This window comes from Aquila chrysaetos, chromosome Z (assembly GCF_900496995.4).
Source record: "Aquila chrysaetos chrysaetos chromosome Z, bAquChr1.4, whole genome shotgun sequence".
Lineage (NCBI taxonomy): Eukaryota > Metazoa > Chordata > Aves > Accipitriformes > Accipitridae > Aquila > Aquila chrysaetos.
The window spans coordinates 61,944,701-61,967,761 of record NC_044030.1 but is presented as its reverse complement, the minus strand read 5'-3'; the positions used below and the strand labels follow the sequence as shown (position 1 = coordinate 61,967,761).

General features: G+C 40.8%; 1 protein-coding gene across 1 annotated transcript in view; it reads left to right on the top strand.

The window, feature by feature from the left end:
- Window positions 1-498: 498 nt before the first annotated feature.
- The window catches only part of LHFPL2 (LHFPL tetraspan subfamily member 2), a 133,529-nt gene continuing 110,966 nt past the window's right edge, over window positions 499-23,061 (top strand). Inside the window, exon 1 of the mRNA XM_030005830.2 lies at window positions 499-523. The gene's annotated coding sequence lies outside the window, so the exon portion shown is untranslated. The remainder of the gene's footprint in view (window positions 524-23,061) is intronic.

Here is a 23,061-nt window from a genome sequence, read left to right as displayed (position 1 = left end):
CGCTCGGCTCCCGCCCGGCCCCGCTCCGGACGCCCCCCTCCCCGGGCGCGGGCACCTCATCGCGGCCGGCGGTGTGGCAGCAGGGGACGCCCGTGTGAGGGGGCCGGTCCTGGGCAGGGCAGGGTAGGGCAGGGCGGCCGCGTCCCGCCCCTCGCCGCGGCTCCCTCCCTCCGGCTGGGGGCGGCCGGGTCGGCGCTCGCCGGGATCCCATTCCTCCTCCCTCGGTGCATGGTCGAGGCGGGAGCGGGGGGAGGGCGAGCCCGGCGGGGCGCGGGCCGGAGGCGGCGGGAACGGAGCCCCAGCGCGGAGGAGCCGCCGCCGCTGCTGCTGCTGCCCGGCGGAGGTGAGGCGGGGGCGCCGCTGAACTTGTGAGGGAGAGAGGGGGGACGGGGACCGCTGGGCGCGTTTCCATTCATTGCTCTTGCGGCGGCCGGGCTGCAGCTCCCCTCAGACCGGGACTGTAGCCTCAGGACTTCAGGACAGGCCGGGAAACCGCCGGGGGGGGACGGGGCACGGCGCCGAGGTAACGGCGGGGACGGGGCTGTGGCGCCGGCGAGAGCCGCCCGGCGTCCGCCGAGGAAGCGGCGGGGCGGGAGGGCACCCGCTCGCCCCTTCCCCGCGGGTCGGCGGGGCGTCCGGAGCCGCCGGGCTGCCTTCCTCCCTACTGCCCTCCCTCCGGCGCGGAGGTGCCGCCGAGCAGCCAGCCCCGGCAGGACGCGGCTCCCGCCGCCGGGCAGCGGGCCGGTGGCGGCGGCGGCGGCGGCGGGACGGCGTGCCCCGCGCACACGTACGCAGCACTGAGCGGTCGCGGTTGCTGTCGGGGTGTCGGTCGCCGCGGGGAGGGCGGCGGGGGCTCCTGTTCCGTTTCTGCGGGAAGCGCCGTGAGGAGCGGGGCGGGGACGGGGGCACCCGAGGCGGGCGGAACGGCGGGGGTGCCGCCCGCCGGGGGGAATCCCTCGGCGGCTTCGTGCAGGAGCGGGATGAGGGGAAGGAGCGGGAGCCGGGCTGCCCCCAGACAGGCCTGCACCCACCGGCCACGGCACCTGCGGCCTCTCCTGTGGGGGGACGGGCGAGGGCCGCTCGTCTGCTCGGCGAGCTGCCTGGGGGAGCGAGGGTTCAAAGCTCACCTTGGCGCCTGCCAACCTCCGCCCTGTTCTTCCTTCCCCTCGCCTGTCGGGGCTCGGGTCTTGGGGGTGTGGGGAGTGAGGGTATTTTGTTTCTTAGGGCCCTTCAGGAAAGGGCAAGAAGTAGATGGCACAAGTTACTAGTGAAGGTTTGTTGGTAGTTCAGGCATCGCTCCAAAGGAACTTGGTAACACACCGCTGAGATTGGATCCCATAATTCAGAAGTTGCGGGTGCGTTGGAGCAATGTCAAGTAAAACAACACGGGCTGGCAGTGCTGTGTCCCCGCAAGTGCGCGTGCTGCCAGTACCTGGTGGCAGAGCCGGCTGGGTTGCTCCATCGCAGTAAGTTTACAGCAAGCCAGAAGTAAGGAGACGAGACGCTGCGAGTGTGTGCATCCTGATGAGAGATGTGTTATTAGGAATAACTGAAAACAATTTAAAAGCTCTAGCTGACCTCATCTAAAAGAAAATATTATATATGTTAATTAAAAGGTTTGGCTTTCTCGGGGAAAGATCCCTAGGCACCATTATAGATACCTTAATGAAAATGTCTGCTCAGTCCCAGTCCTGCAGTGGGAGGGTTCTGGCTGCGCAAGCTCACACGTGCAAGGAGCCCCATTGTTTTTGGGGGGCTTGCTTTGGTCACAGAAACCTTATAGAGCTGTAAGTCATCGAGGCCTAAATATATGCTGTGCACAAAGAGTGGCTTATTAGAAAGTGTCAGTGACACTAAAATCAATGTTCCAGTTTATTTTTCTGAATAAAACATGCTACAAAAATAGAATCCAAATTAATCTCTGGTGCTTTCTTGAGTATTTTCTCCATGTCCACCCATTGTTATATGCAGGATATAGACAGACCATCAGCCTGCTCTGTTAGGGCAGTTGTTAAATGAGAGGGTTTTATCTGAAACACAGTTTCATGGGACCATTCCTCAGTTTTCATTGCAAATGCTAGTTACAGCCACTCCAGGCTTAATCACATCGCTGCTTTCTTCACAAATTTTCTCTGCCTGGGTCATGAAGTGGGTTTAATCAGTATGTAGGAAATTGCCCACTTTATCTTTTTTTTTTAGTTAATCATCTGTTTTTATTAAGCATTCTGGGAAATGCTTGTGTGATGATGTACCCGCATGTCAGGCAAGTAGCACTAGTGTGTCATTTGCTTTTAAGAGTATAAATCACTGGGACTGGACACAGCATTTCTGTATAAGAATGTTATAGTCCTTTTTTTTACCTATTTAATCAAAGCATATTCCTCCACATCTTCTAAGTCACTCTTGATTGTGCTGGGCTGGTAAGTTTGGATCAGGAATACCGCCGGCAAAGACTGAAAGGAAGCCAGTAATTGCCGTGATCCTTTTTCGTGTTCTAGCCTGTAGCTGTGAAAATTGCTTGTGATGTTCTGTAATACAGTAGGACAATGACATATTAAGTGCTATATGCTATTGTGTCAGCAGAACCTGGTTGGGCTGCAGGTGACCATATAGCTGGCACCAGGCAAGAAATCCAATGTTTGTTTTGCATACGGTGTAGACATTACTGTTAAAATAATAATTACATGAAAAGGAGGATTCATTATTTTTCTGAGTGATGTGAAAACCACACTTATTATTCATCAAAATTTGTATTTCCAGAAGCTTCTCCTTTGTTAGACATTCAGTACCAGTTGGATGGCTTCCCAGTAGAAGAGAAACAGTGGTTGTGACGAGGGCATGTGTCGAACACAGGATGGCAGCTCCTAGCTGATGTAAGATTCCTGGTTATCCACTGTAGGCAACAACCAGTTTCTAGGAATTTCACCCTCAGCATCTTAAAGCCAGTTTGTTACAAGAGGAAAAGAAAAGAGTTTCTTCACATAGGAATAGTCCCTACTGAAGCAGCTGGGCTTGCCCCTCACCAGGCAACAGTCCCAGAGCTGTTTGGTGATGCTTGGAGAGGGGTGAGGATGGCTGCTCTGCTGTCCCTAACTGTCCTCACTTCCTATGCACATGTGTGTGTTCGTGCACAGGCACAAGCTTACACAGCTCCTCTTCTTGGCTGACCCTTCACACCATCCAGCCTGCAGGGAGGAGAGGAAAGATCAACTTCTGAACTGCTGGTGGCTTTTGGCAATGACAGAAGCCGTTTTGTATCCCCATTCCTTCCTTCCCCATGAACAGCGGCTTTCTGTGTCTTCCCATTTGCTGCTTTCCTCTCTGTTTTCGGTGCCTCCCCTCCCCCACAACTAGTTCCCATTTCTCTGCTTTCTGCCTAGAGGATAAATCATTTGGGGTGTCAACATTTTGAACTCATGTGGGAACAAGGGCAAAGGTGGTCAGCAGCTGGAAGGTGTTGCTGGCTCTCAGAGCCCTTTCTTTGATGCAGAGACAATTGCTGATGCGATTATAGTTGACAAGTCTGTTAAAATGATGCCAGAGACTTTTGCTTAGGTTATTGCTCACTTCTGGTTTTCCTGCTTTCACAAAAATTGACAGGATTCTCCTGGGTCATGGTGCCTAAAATCTGCCCTGGAAATGTGGAACTAAAAGGCTGTGTTCTTCCACATTCATCATCCTACATACAAATTAATTGGAATTAAGCTGAATGGAGGGCCTTGTAAAGCCCAGATAAAAAACTAGTGTTATTATCACCTGTCTTTTAAAATTGCTGGGGAGGTATGGTCAGATACTCTGAAAGCTGTGTAAACAACAGTTCTATTATTTTATTTTTAAACAGCCTTCTAAGTAAAGGAAATAGTTTCAGTCATTTTCATGTTATATTATTGAAACTAGTTAATGCATTTTTGAAAATTTTTTACTGCTGATCTGAGGTCTTAAATTTTTTTAATTACCTTTGTTTCTCCCTATGTTTAGACTTTAAGAGGTCAAACATAAACCATGGATAAGCATTTCAACCCCAGTTATTTAGAGAATAATCAATCTTCCTAGAAGTATTTTCCTAGAAGATAATTTTGTGGAAGGTAATTCCAAAGAAAACAAAATCCACAATGAAAAAAAAATTAAATTATGAATTTACTGCAAAAGCAAGCAAATGACTGCAAATGTGCCCGATCTATGTGAGTGGATCAGGAATATATCTGAAATTCTGAACTCGGGGAATACATGTAGCAATTGGGCACTTACCTTTTCCATGACTGAGCACAAATAAATCACAGCAGAAAACATTTAGAGACTGTTGTGCTGGTCACACAATCAATAGGATCCAATTTCTGATTCAGTATATGTAACTAAAAAGAAAAGAACAAAAAAATCACAGTCTGTTGCTAAAGATTAATTTCTCCAGTTTCCCTTGTCTTCTGGCCCTTATAGTCATACTATCTTTTTCAGCTTGGAGCTGTATAGTAAAGTTAGATATGAGCTTTTCAAAGGAGAATGCAGAATGTTTTAGCTGTAGCTGCATGAACAGAGTGCTACAGTGATATTTGTTCCTTAAAACATTTCTTATTTATATTGGTTTAAATGTTGTTGGTTGGGGTTTTCTTTGAGGGTTTCTTTGAGGCCCATGGTGAAAGCATGGAAACTAAATGATAAACCATGAAAATGAAATACTATAGAAAGAGGGAAAAAATGTCTTGGAGAAGGTGTTGTATTGTGTTGCAGCCAGTGAGAGAACTATAATACATGAACCCAGACACATAAGGAAGCCTTACTTCAAGCTGATTTTCAGATCTCTTCATTTTCACCTTTATACAGCTTCTAGTGCTTAGAAAGGATTAATGAAGCAATATTGCTGAGGCTGCTGTACAGCCTCCTTTGTCATTGGTGTCAATGCTCCATTTCAAATTACTTTGTCTTAATACTGTCTTATTAACTTAAAGACTGTGGAGTTGTTGTTAGATTTGTGTTTTATACATAGTATCTAACATCTTACTGGTGAAAAGATCTTGGGTTTGAATTAGCTTTAGAGTTCACTAATTGACCTTCTTATTTGCTAACACCTGACATTGCATACGTTGTATGTATTCTCATGCATCGTTTGTGATGATTCACCAATAACAGTATTAATGCTGTCACTCTGTTCCAGATGAGTAAGTTTTGTAGATAAAATTATATAATAGGCTTTAATAGTACAATTTATTTTAAAGTTTGACTGTAGGTTGTTGGCCTTTTCATCTTGCAGGTTTCTTTTTAATCCCAAGTAGAGTCTTATGTTACAGTGCTCTAGGAAAAAATCTTGTAATTTTACTGCTAATAGAAATGGTCAACATGATAATTGTAGCAATTATAACCTGGGCCTGGTTTGAACTGAATGCTGCACTGGTTTATTAAGAGCCATACAGTTTTTAAACCAGCTTTGTTCAAGCAGTGCCGCTTCTTGGAATGGCTGAGACTTTGGGTAGTTGTGACAGAACTTTCTTGGTTCAACTTCTGGGCACAATCCCTTAAACTTGTTTGGGAAGGATCACCTGTGATGTGGGAGGATAAATTCAGTCTCTGTGTTTGATCTTCTGTTGAGATTGCAGACAGGGTGCCAGTTGGTGCCATCTGTGTTTATAGATTTTGCAATAGTATTCACCGGGAGATTATCTGAAAGCCAAATCAGTTTACATAGGTCAGTGAATTGCAGCTTGCAGGGCTTATGTCTGGGATCATTGTAAACAGGTTTTTCAGAGTTTTCATTGAACTTTCATTTGTCAAAACCTGACCTCATCACTAAAGCACGTGATGGTGCTAATGCACCAGTTTTAATACGCTGGCAAATGCATTTGAGAGAAACTTTATTTTAATGGTTATGTACTCTTGTTTTGTCTCTTAGCATGTGTGTGTATTGCTTTGATATGTTCTGTGCAAACAGTAATTTTGTGGAGGGAAAGCTGTAACAAAAAAATATTTTCATATATAGGAGTGGTGTTTTTTTTTTTCCTTAAATAAGTGATATATATCCAGTGCAGTAAATATTGTCACTGTTCCTGCAGTAAGGTACTGAGAGAAAAAAAAGAGAAGGTGCTGCAGATAAGAGTAGTTTGTCAGATGTCTGGAGTTTATTAAAGCAAGATCTGTACAGAATTTCTGAAGTGACTTCTTTGTTTGCAAAGAATGGCAGCATCTTTCTGCACAACTATGTAGTACTGATGAATAGTACGTATTGAGTTGTGCTTGTAATACAAATGGTGGAGGGTTACTCATGCAAATACTATAGCTCTCTTAGCCTTCTATGGAACTCACTTATTTCACAAAATAAGGCAGTAAGTATACGTGGTCATCGTAACAATTTTAGCAATTGTAACTCTGTTTTAGAACAGACACCTGATAAAACCTGAGCATCATTCTGCACAGGCAAGTCTGAATATTTTAAAGTTTACAAGAAAATTTCAAGTATGAGTTCTAGTCTAAATATGGTAATGTATTCTTTTATAGCTTTCACATGTTGAGATTAGTTGCACATATGTTAATTTTAAATTCAGTCATATTTGTTGATTCGTTTTGTTACCAAAAAAGCAGGTCAAGGAAACTCTCTTAAGACTTGATTTTGGAGTTTTAGAAAGAAGGCATTCTTTATTGCAGTGCTGGGTGCACAGGGGATCGCTCCACCTATTGTGCGCACCGTTACCTACAACAAGCAGAAATATATGTTATGCCAGTCATACATATTCATATTATCATTTACATAGTGTCCACCCTTTGGTCATGCACAGTGTGGGTCATCTCTTTCTCCTAGTTAACTGGCCTTGGCAATTTTTAATTACAAAAACTCAGCAGAACTCAAAGCTTATCATCAAGGCCCAAGGCTTCTTGTCTCTTGATGCACATCAGGCCCGAGGTCTCCTGTCTGTTGGCACCTCCAACACATACCAATGACAAAGCTCAAAGTTTTTCTTATCTAATTAGTACATACCAAAATTTTGAAGTTTTCAAGCAAGCAAAAGTTTGTTAGTATAGCGATACAGTAAAATTTTTATTCTCCTGCCGTTGTTCAAGGCATCAGTTTCTTTGCTTTCAGAAGATTGTTTTAATTTAGGAGCTCAACATTAAGTGGTGGGCCAAGTTTGGCAGGATAATGAAATTATAGTTTTATGCTCAATAGAAAGTTTCACGCAATGTTATGTCTCTCTCTCTCTGCATTGATTTTTCTCAGGACAGTGTTGCTCTGGTATGGTTTACCTTTCAAGAGTTAACAAAGATCTCATTTTTCTCTCTGTTTTAGGTTTTCTTTAAGCTACTAATGGACATAGTACATGACAGCTGGCGTGCAAGATTTTCCACAGACTGCCCAGCTGATAGCTCTGCTGAGATGCTAGATAATTTAGCAGAGGTATCCAGTTTGCAGAAATGTGCATGAGGTTTGTGTTGCGCATACATGTTTATTCAGTCATTAGTCATGATCATGACTGCATAAAATCAGTGTAATTACCTTCAACCAATCTTTATATCTAAGTGACCCAGACCACATTCCATGACAGCCCTGACAGCTTGAATTAGAGCTTGCCTTTCATCGCAGCCAAATTTGGAGTACAGAAATAGCCAGCCTTTCCTGAGCTTGCTCAGTGCAAGAATGGGACGTATTAACATGAAAGAGTGAGAGTCCAGTCTAAAACAGAGCCTTAGGAATGTTCTAATTCACTGGTGCTTGACCAGCCCATATCAGCAGAGTTTACGTAGTTTTTAAGTTGCATATTGCATGCTTTGCACAGTAGATGTGCAATCTGTTGCTTTCAGCGTGCATCAGGAGTGTCGCACATGCATCTATGCACTCTACTCTGCATATTACGCATCTGCTTCCAAGCCACATTTAAAGAATGTCTGGGAAGGTCAGAGAAGAGAAGTCCACACTTTCAGCACAATTTCTCCAGCTCTTGGCTGCTAGTCTTCCTTTCTTTCTACAGGCTTCTTGTAGCTGGGCAGGGAAAGTGTCTGAATGAATACTTGATGCGCGAGCACGTTGTTTGTAACCTCATTTTTTCCAAGGCAGCCCTGTACAACCTGCCCCCCCCTTTTTTTTTTTCTTTCTGTTAAATCGCTGAAAAGAATTTGTTTGCCTAAGGTCCCAAGGAAAAGATCATAAAAAGGCAAGACTGGAAGAGGCCTTATGAAGTCATCTAGTCCATTCATCTGCCTCAGGTTAGGATGATCCGTGTCTGTCATTAGTGCCTTGTTCTAAGGAACACAACAGTCTCCCTTACATCATCATGCTATGAGAAAATTTTCTTTTCATGTTATCCAGTTCACACCTTTCTTGTTGCAGTTTAACACCATAGCTGTTCATCCTGCATCTGTCTTGGACAAAGTAAATAATTGTTTTTCTTCTTACAAAGACTTTTATTATGTTTCTTCTTAACTGTCATAGCCTGCTATTTCTTTAAGCTCAGTTCCTTGACTTCACAGGTGCTCTTTTCTGTACATCAGTTATTTCAGTTGCTTATCTTTGGCTTATTGTCCATTATTTCACATCTATTTTGTTCTGTCCAAGTCTGTATTCCACTTGAGGTTTTAATGATTTTGAATAAAATGGAATGGGATCCTCTTTATACTTACTGTCACGTTGTGGGTCTCTTTTGCAGCACTGTGACTCTTTTTCATGGTCAGGCAGTGATCCACCAGATCCTTATCCAAGGACACATGTTCTAAGACATTGTTCTTAATGGTTGTTTTATAGCTGGTTATTTTGCCTAACTGTAGCATCTTGCACATGTTCTTGCTGAAGATGACATTGTTTTTTCAGGTCATTCCTCTGGTTCGTCATTTTGAATTCTCATCTTTTCCTCCAATAAACTTGCTACATTTTCTAGATGAACATGGTCTGGTAATAGAATAGCTTACTTTATCACATCATACAGATCCTGAAAATACTGAAATGAATATTCTTTGGGAATCTTACCTAAAAAAAGGGAAGAAATTTTTAACTAAGTCTACTTTTTCTGCTTGTAATGATTATTTTCAGGGAAGGAAATGCAGAGGAGAGAAATTTTAGGACAAAGTATTTTCCTTGTAGTGCAGGTGATTTAAATTAGCCACGTTTATTGAATGATCTGTGGAAAGAAAAATTCACCAGACTCCTGGTAGTCCTGTGGACTGGGGAAAGCAATTCATGGTGATTGTAATGCTCAGAGGGAAACCTCCTTTCTACTCAAGTCTTTCCATTAATTTACAGGTGATGGAGGTAAATATTTCCACAAGAAACTGCTGGCCTCCATCCTTGTCTATTTATGTAATATTGATGCTAGTTCACTGTATAATCAAAGCCTGTTGAAAAATGCGCTTTCAGGGGTAGCAGCCATAGTCAAAAAAGTACAAGTTGTGTGTGAAAGAGGAAAACAGAAGGGTCAAACTCTGGCAGAATTACATGTCCATAAGAAGGCAAGTTAGAAAAGTATTTGAGAAATAAGTCGAGGAGCAGGAAGTCTGCTACAGAGAGTCTGTAGGGCCAACAGATTACTGGGGAATAAAAAGAACATTGAGGGAAGGTAAAACCATAGTAGAAAGACTAAGTGCGTATTTTGCTTTTTCTGTTCACTGCAAGGACAATCAGAGATGCATAACACCTTCCATACAAAGAAGAGTTAAGCTGGCAAGAAGAGACAACTGAGGATGCGGTGATAGTTTTATAAAAACATGAACAGCGTGGCAAGGGTGATAAGGATCAATTGTTTGTTGTCTCTCCCAGTACAAGAACTAAAGAGCATGGAAATGAAACTAGCAGGTGTTGGGTTCAAAAAAGCAAAAAGAGTACTTTTGTTTCATGCACATATCATTAAGTTGTGTAACTCCACAGGATATGATGGATACTGAAAACTTGTACTGATTCAAAGGGAGACTGGTCGAAATGAATGGAAGAAAAAGTCTGTAGGGGATTATTAAATACATAAGCATGACCTCTGGCTTTGAAAGTCCCTGAGCTGCAAATTATTGGAGGCTGGAGAGTATTTGGGGAAAGTATGACTAAACGCTTACACTATTCTTATCCTCTTCCCCAGACATCTGCTTTTGGCTGCTTTTGGAGATGGGGGTACTGGGTAGAAGACTTAAACTGGCATAATTTTAGATTTGTCTTCTTAAATTGTAAAAACTCAAGACATGTTTTTCTGTAAGTTAGCAGCTCAGGGTAGCATCTGCAAATCTTGTACTTTGCAGATCGAAAGCCTCCTATTCATTTTCCTTATAATTTAAGACAGAAGTATATTTTTAACAAAACACAAAAATTAACCATGAACATTTGTCTGTCTCCTGCCAGTTGGCGTCAACTACAAATTATGTTTCATTTCAGTCATGCTAAACTGCCAGATGAGATAATACATATTGTCTCATTTAGGCAATCTGAGCAGCTATGTCTGTAATCCTAACTTGGTTTTCTGATTTATTTTCTCCTATGCATGTGTGAAATTGTATTTAATGTGGAAGTTTTTAGTTTCTCTACCCTTCTCTCTTCTACTGTAGATACGTTTTAACTGCTGACATGAACACAAAGTATGCGAGATTCCCTGCAGAGTTAGAGAAAAGACTGAAAGCTCTTAGATCTCGGATGGGGATAGCGCAGTATAGAGGGAGGAGGATGCTGTGTTACTGTTCTACAGACACTGATTTACTGGATTGATTTAGAGTGTTGATTCAGTGGTACGTCTTTAGGGCACTCGCCAGCAGATCAAAAACCCATAACCACACTTATGCAAACATCTCATGTAAACATACCTCGTCAGCCCCAATTTTAATGTTAACTTTGTACTAGTAGGTTTTCTGCTCTGTCAGATATTGTTTATCTCTCTATGACTCTGGCAATGCCAGACCAGGTATTGTTCGTTCTCCATCAGCTGACTTGAAATCGGTATGAATGCAGCATCCTGTGCTCTGGCAAACTCGACAGAAATGTGATTGTGTCTGCACCTGCTCGGGGGTAAATTTGTATTGCATGGTGATCATACCAGATGGTAATGTACCAGATGGTAATCTGGCATTAATGAAGACACAGCCATGTGTTGCACATGCATTCTTTACTTTTCTGTCATGTATTAATATATTTAACACAATTTCGCTGAGTTTTCCAAAGTGGCTATGGGGGTTAAATTAACAATGCCGTTCACTCCAGACTGCATCTGCAGGCATCTTCATGTCTTACCACCTAAATGTTTCCTCTGTTCTTGTAACACCAAATAAACAATTTTATCCTTTTCTCTGTGGTCTGAGGCATGAGGGAAAGTAAATTTGCCTGGAGGTGGAAAGCCGGTGCCGTGATTTTACTGCCATAGAGGATTTTTTTGTACCAGGTATTAGACCGTTCTGTGTTACCGGTGGTTGAGTTCCCAGGTTACCTGGTGGTGCTGTAGTGGAGGCTGGGTTAAAGAGGCGAGGATCATGCAGGTATTAGGAAATTTGTTCCGGAGCCTTTGTAGTCTGTTCCCATGCCTGGTGCTGAAGTAGACTGGTCATACAGAAACTCTGTACAGTTTACTTCATATACTGAAGTGGGCTTTATTGAAGTATGTGGGTTTGGAGGTGGGGAAGGAAAGGCAGCATTTGGGTTTGTGTAGGTGAGACTATTGAAGTTTGTTGTAAATAACTGTGAGTGCCGTTTTGTTATTGTTGGGTTGTTTGTATATAGTAGCAACTTTGATCTCTGCACACTGAATGAATGTTAATTAATGTTATATGGCAAAGTTGTTTTGTGACTACCTTAAGAATAAACTGTAGGGAAACACAGAAGTATTCTCATGTTCAAATATCATCATCTGTTACCTGCAAATATTTGAACTGATGATGTATTTGCATATAGCAAATACAATTCTCTTCTCTGAAGGTTTGTTAAAGCTGTGCCAAATGCAATTAATCATAGTCAAGAGCATCACAGCTGGGTATTTTGGAATTGATAAAGGAAGATAAGTTTTCTGTTTAGACAGGAAAGTTGTGCAGCTCTTCTGTTGGACTAAAGCACCTCTCCTGTATGGACAGGGGAAGGTTCAGCTATGTCATTAACTGATTATACTGAGAAGTATGTCAGGTAACATGAAGCTACTGTTTAGATGCCTAACAGTCTGCCTTTTAGCTGAAGAACAGTGCAAGGTTCTTTGCCAGAGGATCAGGGAATACATCCAAGGTGCTCATAGTTCAGATACAATCTGTGAAAACAATCCAGAGAAAATATTTGTAATGGTTTTTCTCCATTTCACCTTTTGCTATTGAATTAGACTGCAAAAGAAAGAAAATAAAAATGGCCTTGTAGCGAGTTATTAATCAATCGATTGATCATTGACCTCAGATGTAGTACCTATGATAGTGATTCTTCTTCTAAGTTTTTATGTAACCAGATGTTGTGGTTTAACCCCACTGGCCACTAAGCACCACGCAGCTGCTCAGTCACTCCGAGAGAATCAAAAAAAAGTAAAACTCATGGGCTGAGATAAAGACAGTTTAATAGGACAGAAAGGAGGAAAATGATGATGATGATGATAATAATAGAATTAGAATATACAAAACAAGTGATGCTCATTGCAATTACTCACCGACTGATGCCCAGTTAGTTCCCAAGCAGTGATCCGCCTACCTTGGCCATCTGCCCCCAGTTTATGTACTAGGCATGACGTCACATGGTATGGAATACCCCGTTGGGCAGTTTGGGTCAGCTGTCCTGGCTGTGTCCCCTCCCAACTTCTTGTGCCCCTCCAGCCTTCTCGCTGGCTGGGCATGAGAAACTGAAAACACTACTTAGCAGCAACTAAAAACATCAGTGTGTTATCAACATTATGCTCATATGAAATCCAAAACATAACACTATACCAGCTACTAGAAAGAAAATTAATCCCAGCCAAAACCAGGACACCAGACCATAGTTTTTAGGAGAAAACTGTTAAACACTCTTTTGGACATTAGATTATGGATGGGAGATCATTAATTAAATGGTAATCCAAAGAAGCCTTTACTACCATCCTTTCCTCCTGCAATAATCATGGTTAAAATTTTGAGTGTGGCAATAATAATAAATAATTAATTTTATAATAATAATAACAAAAAATCAGCTGTCAAACTTGTCAGATGCTATTTTATTCTTCATTCTGTATTATATGATTCCTAAAGATGTCAGAAATTGTCTCAAATGCACAAGAAGTTCTAATGCTGTTATAAAAAAGAATTTAATAACCAATTAACAAATCTTCCATTTGAAGTTTTTCATTCTGAATCCTTGTCTATTGCCATAGAGTTCTCTGTCAAGGGACGGTCTACTTTTGCAGGCATTGATGTTTATTGCTTCACTTTCCATTCATGTTTGCTCTTGTGACTGAGTAGAATATATTATTCTATTGAGTACAATTTTTTTTTTCAGTGAGGATGAAGAGTTCAGATTTGCATCAAACAAGGCAGATAATTTGGAAAACAAATATGTCTCTTTCCAATGTACTTTCCTCTACTGGAAAGACTGAACAAAGACAAAAACTGATCAAAATCAGTGCTGTCATTACTCACTTGTGTTTTTCTGTATCTGATAATGTGAAAGGTTATTTATAAGCACTGGTTAATTAAAATCCAGTGCATCAGACCTGTGTCTGTCCGTCTGGGGTGAGACATCATGCATCAGCTGAGGGGAGCAGTAGATGTGTAGCCATCTTTGCAACCACACGTAATATACTCCATATTATCTTGTAAAATACTAGACATTATGGCCCATTTCAGGAAGATGTTGGTCTGATAAATGAAGAATGGGCAATTACAGTCCCACTGAGTAGCATGGTGAAGCAGTTTGCAATCTAGGGGGAAACAAAATTATCTGATACTTATTTTTTGTGGACTGACTTAGACCATAATGTGCCCCTCCGCAGTCAAATTCTCAAAAATATAAAGCTAATTTCCCATTTCTTTTTCAGAAAGCAGTGTTTTCTTTTAATGTTAGTTTCCTGTGATTTCCTGCAAAGCCTCAAAAGCTCAAAACTTCATTATGTATCTCCTTATTCAGAGAGGAAGCAGGTATGGTCAAGCATGTTTTTTCTAAAGGAACTGTAGTGGGTAAGAATAGCTAAAAACATTATGTGAAATAGTTACAAATAAGCACTGGCTTCATATTCACAGACTGCTAGAAGATCCCTGCATTCTAGAAGGGCATTGTGCGCAGGGCATTGTCCTTGTGAAGAGAGGAGCAGGCAGAAGGTCTAAGTGATGGTGCAAGGGTGGATGCAAGGGCTCAACAGATGGACTCTGAAATCTGGACACCTCCTGGCAAAGCCTGCAGATCTCTCCTGTCTTCCCAACAGCTTTCTGTGAGCTTCCTTGCTCGGGGCAGGGAGCGCTCTGCTGTCTTTGGATCACCATGGGCATCTCGATTTCGCTTGTGAGAAGCAAACAATCTTAATCTATTTTTATCTCATTACCATATGATAGAAATAGTCTGTCTGCTGGTGTTGCAGTGAAACTAGTGTCCTATTTAAAAAATAATATATATGTCCACGTATGGGTTCTGTCTGCTATTTGCACCTGGCAACTTCCTAAAGTCTGTTTGCTGTACACTACCGTTCTGGTTTTGCATATAACTCTCAATTATTTGATCCTCAATGAGTTACCTGTTCTAGGAGCTCTGAATTTGAACTAGTTCAAATTAAATGTTTCTTTTTTTTTTTTAACATGTGCATGCTGTTACTTCATTAATGGTTGAGTGATGTGGTAATAGTCTTTGTTTATGAACCAAGAGAGGAACGAGAATTGCAGCTCAGTATTGTCCTTAGTGAGTAGAGGCTGATCCACATTTTAAGGTCTGAATCTTAACTTTTTCCATGCCTACTTTATTTTAGGTTTTTTTTTTGTTTCGTGTGTGTGTGTTTTCATTTGACTGAGATAAAGATTTAAAGGGGAAAATTACTATGTATGGCTATAGTGAGCCTAAACCTGTCTATGCAGCAGAAGCTTCATCTTTTTTGTTCTTTTTTTTCCTTTTTTCTATGAAGTTCGCATGCTCTCACAGTGGAATAAATGATTCAGTAGTTGGTCCCTCCCCCTGGATTATGGCTCTGATGAGAGCCAATTTTTTGAATGGCTCCTATTTAATCTATCTTGTTTTGGAGATAGGGTATGTTTGGTTTTTAAAAAGGGCAGACATTCTTTACCTGTCAGCCAGTTGGAGGAGAAGCAACCGTTGAATGAAAAATTTCATATTCCTTCTGTAATTTAATGTGATTGCGAAGTAGTTGGTTTTTTGTTTCCTTTTGCATGGAGGTTTGGATGTTTGTAACTTGTAGACTGGCACAAGATGATCCGTACCCACTTCTGTGGTTGCTGACTGTGGCTCAGAGAGCTCTGCAGTTCTGAAAGCTTTTGCATCTTGTAGTTTAAAAAAATAAATGAAGCGGTCAACGGAAGACTTTGTCTAAAAATGAATTTGATTCTGCTGTCATGTTGGAATTATTTGGGAGTGCAAGAGTGTGCACAGGCCTGTAGCTATTCCTGCATCCTCAAATGCCACTGGGATAGCTGGTGTTCAGTCTGGCAACAGTAGTAGTTCTTGGGCTGCTGGTAACCATTTTGTGAATGTCTCTCTCTACTTCTCTAGCCATATGTAAGTGATCTGAGCATTGCCCTGAGTGGGTTAGTTTCTTCATCATTACTACATGTGACTTTCTGGAGGGAGTGTGTGGTCCAAGAGACCTCACAGATTTCCTGGACATGGCCCACACTGTAGTTGTGTCTGTTATTTATTATATCCTTTCAGAAACAGAAGATAAACTAGTTTCCCTAATGATTATGGTTTTTTCATATGCTTAAATGAATTTCTGCCTTTAGAGGGAAGTTGTTTTGGCTCTCTTTCACTGATTTGTGTGTGTACTAATGTTTTTGCTCAGCTCAGCTGGAAGACTCACCACCTACACATTGGTTTGTTCCAGCACAAGGTAGATAGTTATTTAAATATGTGAACAGTTAAATTTTTAAACACATGCACTGTCTGGAAAATATTATAAAAGCAAGTGGCTGTGTGTTGCAGTTTTTATGATATTTAATGCTTATAATAATATGATTGCTTGTTACGTAGTTAATTTTTGAGATGTATTTTGAGTCTTATGTACACATACAGTCTTAATTTTGTTTGATTGGACATGCGGAAAAAATATTATTTGACCATAATTGATATGATTTCATAAATAATTTTTTAGAACTCACAATTTGCTCTTGTGCAGAACTAATATATAATTTCTCATGACAGGAATCTGATAAGAAAATACCGGCAAAGATAGACATCATAGTATCGTCCCTCATTCAGCATCAAGCCTCCAAATTTAAATATTGGCAGAAAAAAATGATATTGAGTTTTATCTTGAAAAATGTTATTTAATACTATGCAGCTATGCAGTTAAAACTAAAAAGCAAATGGGTCTGGGAAACCTAAAAACTGTTAATATTTAAAGAAATGGGAAAATACATAAGATCTAAGTTTGAGATAGTAATGAAAAAAGGTCAGTTTCAGTTGTGTGCAAGAATATTCTACGGACCAAGAAAGAGGGGGAAGAAAAAGTGTTTCTTCCCTGTTTTATAACATGCCTCTCTGTCCTGGAGTACATTTAAATTTATTTAAATTGCAGGCAGTTTAAGGTACCTGTTATGAAAAGATGTTGACAGAATCAAAGGAATTAAGAAGAAGGTGTCAAAAAGATCAAAGGGTTGGTGGGATGATTTATGAGGAAAACAAAACTACTTTTAATGGCTTTGTTAAACAGTGGTGAAATGAGGTCAAAGAAGCAAGGTGGTAATAGGATGAAATGAAGAAAATATGGGCTGTGTGTCAGTGTTACTTTGTGTATTGAAATAATTTTCTCTGGAACTGTTTCCTGTCAAATACCAAAAATTGCATTAGTCAGATGTGATAAAATGAAATAGGATGCTTTGTTCAGAAAGCAATGCTGCGAAGAGCAGTCTTGCATTGACCTAGACTGAGCAGACTGTCTGTTCCCTATCTCCAGTTTCTAAGAACAGTTTGTGGGGTTTGTTTTGTTTTGTTTTTAAATGAACTTTAGCTTCATTAGTGCTAAAGTTCACTAGTTCTTGAACTTGTGTTAGAAGTCGTGATTGAAACATTCGTTGAATATTGACCTTAATATACAGAACCTGGAGGGTCACTGCAATACTTGGATGTATAGGTTTGTAGTTAACCCTTTCACTCTCCATCTCTGGGCAACTTTTCCATTTCATGCATTTAAACTGGCATGTTTTCCGTTATTTTTCCCCTTTTATGATTTTCTTTCTTGTTTTCTGTAATAATGTGGTTTTGCCTGTCATTCCTATCTCCTCTCTTTCTTGAGGCCTGTCAGTCATAAGCAGAGAGAGGGCACTGAGCTGGATGAATTGCAAACTGTATCCTGTCCCCATGTCCCTCACTCGTGAGGACTCCACGGTCCCACCAGGCAGCAGGACTGGGTACTTGTCCACTGTGGATACGTGGCCATGTGATCAGAGGACACGTGCCGATCATGAAGCCAGAGATCATGCACTACTTGTTATGTTAACTGGGATTTATACATTTTGATTGTATGGCACTGGTGAGGCCGCACCTCCAGTACTGTGTTCAGTTTTGGGCCCCTCACTACAGCAAAGACATTGAGGTGCTGGAGCGTGTCCAGAGAAGGGCAACCAAGCTGGTGAGGGGCCTGGAGCACAAGTCTTATGAGGGGCGGCTGAGGGAACTGGGGTTGTTTAGCCTGGAGAAGAAGAGGCTGAGGGGAGACCTTGTCGCTTTTTACTACTGCCTGAAAGGAGGTTGTAGTGAGGTGGGTGCTGGTCTCTTCTATCAAGTAAGTAGTGATAGGACAAGAGCAAATGGCCTCAAGTTGTGGCAGGGGAGGTTTAGATTGAATATTAGAAAAAATTTCTTTACTGATAGGGTTGTCAGGCATTGGAACAGGCTGCCCAGGGAAGTGGTGGAGTCACTATCCCTGGAGGTGTTCAAAAAACATGTAGACGTGGCACTTCAGGACATGGTTTAGTGGGCATGGTGGTGTTGGGCTGATGATTGGACTTGATGATGTTGGAGGTCTTTTCCATACTTAATGATTTGATTTTATTTGATTTGAGTGTATAGACATATAATTATTTATGACTGAATATGTCATATATATACATACAGTTATTTATGACTTGCTGTATGTCTTGCAGTAACCAAAAGGGTGGACACTCCGTTTCATCGAACGTCCACCAGACATAGCCGTGCAATTCCTTTTTCTTAGATCAAACTCATTTGAAGTACTATTATCTTAAAAGCATGGACAAATACTGGGGACTTGTATATTTTGGATAGGCATGGTACAGCTGGTAGAAAAGTCCCCAGTCTTTCATGTGTGATGATGTGAACAGGTGGTTCATAAAACCATTCAGTGGAAACTTTAAATGTAACCAACAGACAAGGAACAACATCAAACAAAACAAGCAAATACGACCTCTGCTTTAAAAAATGGGGAAATGTTAATGCATATTTTTTTGAACAGGAGGAACAGCTGAGCTGTATCTATTCCTCTTCCAAAACCTTATAGCTAAATTCCCTCTTATGAATTAATAAGTACTGCTCACAATGTACTTTTAAGATAACTCATGGACCAACCACATTGTAGTCATACATTCTTCTGGTGTTTCCTGAAGAGGTGGGTTGTGGCACACTGCCAGGAAGTGTGGTTTATTAAATTAATTATCTATGGTAAATGCAAATTTTGAAGTTCTGAGGCACTTGCATACTTCACAATTTTAGATAGCTTTAGCTTTCTGTGATTGTCTGCTTTTATTTTTAGTTTGTGCATTTACAGTTGATACTTTAGAAAGATCAATGTTACCAAAAGATGAACAAAATTAGTTCCTAAAGACAAAATTAGCTTATCCCTTTTTACAGTTATTTTTTCATCACATTATTGACTTACTAGGCTTTTTAAATGCATGAATGGTTTGAGTCCGTTGACTTCTAAAGAAGCAACGAAATCCTCAACCGTCCATATTCTGGCATGGCTGCTACTGAGGAAAAGTCCTGCTAAGAAACCTCAGTATTCTGAAACATAACTGAGAGATATTGTTGTGTGATTAGTAAAACATGTACAGTATCAGTTGATCTTTCATTTATAGCTAGGGAATCTTTTTTTAACATGATCATTTAAAACAACTTCTGTAAATTTTTAACACTTGATTTGTTTTTATTCTAAAACAGGCTCCAATAGTGTCTTTGTTTTCTCCTTTAAACAGATGAAGATGCAAAATTAGATCTGAAATTGGAGTTTCCTTTTGTTTGACAGGAACGGGGCAGCAGAAATTTGAGCCGTCTTGGTTGTGTGGTGTCAGTTTCTAGATAAAATTTCAAGTATCGAATTTTGTACTATAACATGACTGTTAAAGGGAGCCTGTCCGTCTTGTTTCAGATGAGATGAAGATACTTGCTTAAAAAGAGTGCATGTTTACTTTAGTACCTTGAATTATTTTATCTCCTATCCCTGGCACTTCCTCAGAGCCTGTATTATTCCTTTCGTAAATTAATAAAACTTATGTTGAGCATGTGAGAAAGAAATGAGTGCAGATAACAGTGAAAGGAGAGAGGTGTTATTTACTTAAGAGATCTATTGCTGTTATCAAGGAAGCACACACTGACCTATGTGCTGTGTACGCTAATGTATTTTCCATGTGCTCTTCTCGTGTGTAGTGTACATTCGTGTACTCTGGGCATGTGCTCCCGTTTTGTGGCGCTTTTGGTTAGCTTTTGACATACAGGTCTCATTAGTCTCCCATACCCGATGGAGAACTCTTGAAATTTTATTCTTTTCCCATCCTGAAATACAAATTTGCCTTTAGGAATGTGATTGGTGAGCAAGCAATTGTCATGCTTACATTGGTACCTCTTGTGGATACATCACAGTGTTGTTAGCCTTTTTTTTTATGGTTGGTCAGACTTCGATAGAAGAAGAAAGTTCGGAGACTGCGTATCAGCAGCTTTGGAGAGGGGGTCCAGTACAGGGAGGTGGTCATCTGGTACCAAACGAACAGGGCACAAAAGCCTCCAAACATTTAATGGCCACATCCATACTGACGCTGGGAGTCGTGTTGCTTATGTTGTATTGGCTTTTAATCTCAGAATGCCAAGGGAAAAGCTAATGCTCATCTTTTGTCTGTTGCTTTAAACCATTTTTGCAGAGCTGCCCTGCCTTTGAACTTTAGAGGGTTGTGAAAGAAACTGCCAGACACAGCTTGGGTAATGTTTGATTTTTCTTAGAAGGGGCTGGAATTGATCATACTGACCTAGTTGAAGTCAGGCTTTCTGAGTACTTGGCAAATAGGAATTTTCCTCTGTAAAATTGGGTAGTAAAATAAATTTTCAATCACTTACAGGAGCCAAATTTTTTTTTTTAATTTATTTTATTTGTTTATTTATTTATTTGATATAACATTGAAGATGAGAATTCCAATTCTTAAACATGGTAAGCCTGGAGAGCAGTTACAGCATGAATTGTCTATGGTATACTTTCAGGTGCTTTCAGGAGAACTGTAGTTGTTGGTGTGACACGACACAGTTTCCATTTGGGGGTTTAAAAAACAAAAAGGGAGCCAGAGTATGTTAAATAATGCTATGAACATTGCATCTACTTCTCTTTCTCTTCAGGAGTGATTACTGATTAATGTTGTCTGGAGCATCTCTTTTTAAGGCCATTACACAGTGTTGAGTTCATGTTGATGAGAGTTTGGGGTCTTTTTAAAGTTGTCTTAGAAGCTGACTGGCATTTAAGAGATGTAATCTTTCATTTGTGTATAAAACTCTGCTTACTAACTTCATGGGAGAATACCAGCATCAATTATAACAGGAACTGATGCTGGAAAATTTAATAACTAGGAATAGCTATAGACAGCCTTTAGCTATATATTTGTATTTTTAAAGTTCTAAATTTGTATATTTTAAGTTTGTACATATCTGTTGATCTAAAATGAAAGAAAATTACTTTTCTTAAGAGTGTTGAAAGACAGATTACCCATTTGGCAGTGATAGTGTTGCAGTGCCAGTAGAGATCTGACTTAAGTTTATGGAGGTATTATGCAGGGTAAGAGGAAATTAATTGAAATATATGGCTTCCACCCATCAAGATTATACATGATATATATACTTAGGATCACATAGATGAGAAGTAATTAGTTCTGCATGTGCAGACATGCAAAATGTAAGCTAGAAATTTGATTAAAAACCCCAATCCAGCACAGCTGATGTAGTCACTGTTAAAGCCCTTTTTCAGCAGCAACTGCCCCATGCCCGTTTTCAGTTGTCATAAAATTCTGGACGAACATCCAGGCACTTTCTTTGTAAATTATTTGAGAGCACAGAATTTCCAGAGGGCCTCTTGGTCCTAAAGTCTGGTCTCCAGCTGTTGAACGCAGCTATACAGTAGATGTCTAGTTTTAAGAGATATGCAGACTATCTCTTTGCCCACCGTGACATGCAACTCAGAATGCTTCCCAGTGCCACCTGTTAAACTCTAGATGTCTGTTCATTTCTAGGACACACAGTATATCTGTATTAGGTTCCAAATATACAAAAATAACAGTTTGTTTTTTATATCAATCCTTTAGGTTTTATTAGGGTGGGATAATAATCAGTGTTCTCAGAACTTGGTCATCTCCTGTTTCATCTCACAGGTGACTTCAATCTTTGCACACTGAATAGGAACCAGCTACAAATTTTGTTTAAAAGAAGCCAAAACTCTGCCCCATGGGTGTGATTGTCCTTATCACTCTGTTCAGGGCTGTTGAGTTTATTCTGTGAGGAGCAAACCAAACTGCAGCATTACAGTTAGTGCTTTACTCAATAGGAATGGTATAACTGTAAATGAGAGGACAAAACCAGCAAGGGTTTTATTAGTGTTGTTCAGTATTTGGAAGAGACACTGTAGCTCTTTTCACAGGTTTATAACAAAACAGATTCCAGTCCAGTGACGCCAGCCATTAAACAGCATTCTTTAAAATCACCAGGGCTAAAGAAAGTGCATCCAGAAAATTTGGAAAAGCTGAGCAGTGAGTTCTCTGCTCTGTTTATGCTATTTACATCCCCACCCTCATCACCTCTCCCCCCAGTTTTTTTTTTTTTTGGTTGGTTGGTTTTTTGGGTTTTTTTGTTTTTTTTGGTTTGTTTGTTTTGGTTTGGTTTTTTGTTTTTTTTTTTTTACTTCTGGAGAAGTTTTAGGGACTAGAATATGACGTAAGCATTTTTGTCTCTAGTTTATTAGATTACATGTGATGACTTAATGTTGTACAACACAGACTTGTGGGCTGGATCTAGGTTTTGTTATGGGCTGCTGGGGAGGAGAGCTTAGGAAGACAGCTGGATGTACAGATGGGCAGGTGGACTGTGCTGTCAGCCCTGAACAGTCGGATAGCTGTTGCTGCCTGAGGAGGTAAGAGCAGATTGATGGTGGTGGGCAGTTGTACACCAGAAATGGTCACTGGCTCCCATCACCAGCAGCTTCATCCTGACCCTCTGCATCACGTTGTGGTAGGCAGCAATATTTTGCTCCTCAAGCAGTGGGTGCTACCTGAAAACTGCACTCTGCCTCCTCCAGGGAAAAGGTACTGGGTGGACTGGATGGAAATGCCAGAAAAGCCAGGCTTTAGGGTAGGACATTGTGCTGTCTATGATGGGATTGAATTAATAGGTTCTGGAAGAAGTGTGTAAAACTAATACTAACTGGTATGGGTTTGTGGAAAATGTATCTGATAAAATAAAAACTTGATAATGTTTTTACATGAAGTGACAAGTTCAGTTGATGCATAAAGATGTAATAGGCTTAGGTCAAGTATTTAACATTTCAACACCCATTTTTGTTCACGAAGTAGAACAAAGCAAAACAAAGGATCAGACAGGTGCCTAAGGTAACTGTAAATATGGTGTTGTCATTGTTTAGCTGGGTTTGCACATAAGCTGCTGGCTCTTCACTGATCTTTTTATTGGTGACATAAAACAAAAATTACATTACCCCTGCCAACCTCTGAAGTCACAAAACCAGAGCTTGCAAGGCCTGAAGGGACCCCTGT